The 2,479-nt window shown below is 36.3% G+C and overlaps 1 long non-coding RNA gene across 1 annotated transcript in view; it reads left to right on the top strand.

Moving 5' to 3' along the window:
• LOC135113830 (uncharacterized) overlaps window positions 1–1,589 on the top strand; it is a 16,776-nt gene extending 15,187 nt beyond the window's left edge. Inside the window, exon 3 of the long non-coding RNA XR_010275087.1 lies at window positions 1,101–1,589. This is a non-coding gene — a long non-coding RNA (uncharacterized LOC135113830). The remainder of the gene's footprint in view (window positions 1–1,100) is intronic.
• The last annotated feature ends 890 nt before the right edge of the window (window positions 1,590–2,479 follow it).

Raw genomic sequence — 2,479 nt, forward strand, 5'->3', positions numbered from 1 at the left:
ACGTAAGCTTTCGTTTTAAACTCGCGTAGTCAAGAGGCATGTGTAGGAAGGCGCACCAGGCGGGTAGTTAGGTATATTACATCCAACAACGTGTTCTAGCAGGAGTTTGGGTCAGGGAAGGCCGCCTCGCCTTCCTGCCGGCACTGAGGAAGGAATCTCCATTAGAGGACCGAAAGCAAGGCATTACATTATATGTTGTGAGGGGTTATTCCGCCATGAGTGCTTCATTACTCTGCCGCAACGCTTAATCACTCTTGTAAACAAACTACAAGTAATTCTTCGTTTGTTCTCTGATTTTTGGGTGAATAGATTTAACTTTGTTGCAGGCATTTGTCTGTTTGCATTTGTCATGTCCAAGGTGTGACTGGTTTATTCTTGGTGCTCATAAACGTTTCGGGCTCTAATCTCGTTTTTTTTTTTTTTTTTTTTTTTTACTGGCTTCAGTGAGAGTTATGATGATTTTCAAGGTTGTTTCATTATTAATTAGTAGGTTAGCAAGAATTCTACTACACTATCAGTAGGAAAACATCCATGAGAACCCGATCTGAAATAGTCATGGGAGCTGACCACGTTTAAGAATCAGGTTTTCTGCGTTTAGTATAAAAATTTAAGAAATTAAATCCATTTCGTCTTGTTTCCCCGAAAAGTATAAAATGACTTTACAGTATTGTTTAGCGTGTTGGAAAGCAAGCCATTCTGAGGAGTTAATTTTGTACAAGGCCTCCACTATTCCTCTGCAATAACACTTTGTTCATCTGTGGTTTGTGATGATGTACTCTTGTAGTACAGCAGAAATAGAAATGGTAATTTTCACTGTAATAATTACCTTAATATCATTAGCATAACTGTGAAAGTAATAAGAATAGTATTAATTAATTAGCAATAATAATGAGATTGATAATGATAGTAATGATAATAATAATAATATTAATAATAATAACAATAATAATAATAATAATAATAATAATAATAATAATAATAATAATAATAATACCAATAATTTATTAATTCATATCAAATAATAATAATAATAATAATAATAACAATACCAATAATGTATTACTTCATATCACTTTCATTGTCATTGTTGTTCTCTGTAGTGCTGTCCATCCTGAGACGCGGGGATTTAGCAGACTGGGTCCTGGTTAGGCTGGTGGGTCCCTCATGACGACTGAGAGGGACTAGAGTGCAGGCCTTTGTACCCTTCCCGCGAGGCATGTCATTCCTGCAAGGTGGGGAGGAACAGAAGGGACTGCTTCTCCTTGGATTATCTTATTTATTCATTCATTCATTTTTACTATTTTTTTTTATATTACTTGTCTCTTTCCCTCTAGAATATGCAGGAAAAGACAATTTCTATAGGAATGCTGTGATTGTTCTGCCACTCTTGTTTGATTTATACTTTTTCTATAACAGGAGGAGTATGGAAGAGTATGGCTTCCTCATCACGGCTTACTATGAGCTCATACTTATAAAACGCCTCTTTTTCATGTCTAACGGCTCTTGTATGTACAATATATTAGCCAGTCAAATTACACGGCACATTGTAATTAATATTGTGATGCAAGGACAGCTCTGTTTGAAGCGGAAGCGATATAATAGAATGTTTTTGTTTATAATAATAACAGCTGACGTTTTAGTGTTTGGTTCATCAGTCTTTTGTTGGAAGTTTTCGAGTCAGTGCATTTTGTTGGTATATCTGAATGATGAAAAAAAGTGAATGACTATATAATCATTTGTTTAATGTAACAATGGTGATAATTTAGTACAAGACAGGGAATAGTTAAATATATGGACCACTATTTTTCGTACAGTCCTGCTCAGAACTTGACTGAACTGTGAGTAGTGTTTTCCCTCGATCAAAAGGCCTCTGATGTGTTGGTAATATGTTTCCAAATATGATCACTCATATTTTTAGCAGACCATGGACTTCAAGAGAGAAGACTAATCACAAAGAACGTGACTGTGGCGTGTTTGCTCGGGACAAGGTACTCGGCCCTATGAAAGGTTCTTATGCCATCTCACTGCCTCAAAACCTCGGTGTCTCCATGCCGTGAAGCTTCATTGATTTGTGACCGGTTTATTTAAGCCCTGTCTCTGCACAGTACCTACATATATACGTATGTAAGTTAACTTGTTAGCAAAATACTTAATGAGATCCTAAACAAATGATAATCTATGGATGTCATGCATAACTCACTCGTGTTCTTCACTACAACTGACTATTTGCTTCAGAATATTAAGTAAAGATCATCCCATAACGCCAGTCATTCATTATTCTTGCAAAAAATGCTTAGTACGATTTTCTACTCTTGCTTCCACTCGCATCGTTTGTCTCTCCGTCCCGCAGTAAAGCAGTCATTCATAAACTTTCCTGTCCTGCAGATATTCTTAATAACGCAACACATTGGCAGACACTGGTTGCTACAGTGGTTTATGAGTTAAGGTACTTAATATTCCTAAGGATTATCGATGCATC

This window comes from Scylla paramamosain, chromosome 26 (genome assembly GCF_035594125.1).
Source record: "Scylla paramamosain isolate STU-SP2022 chromosome 26, ASM3559412v1, whole genome shotgun sequence".
NCBI lineage: Eukaryota > Metazoa > Arthropoda > Malacostraca > Decapoda > Portunidae > Scylla > Scylla paramamosain.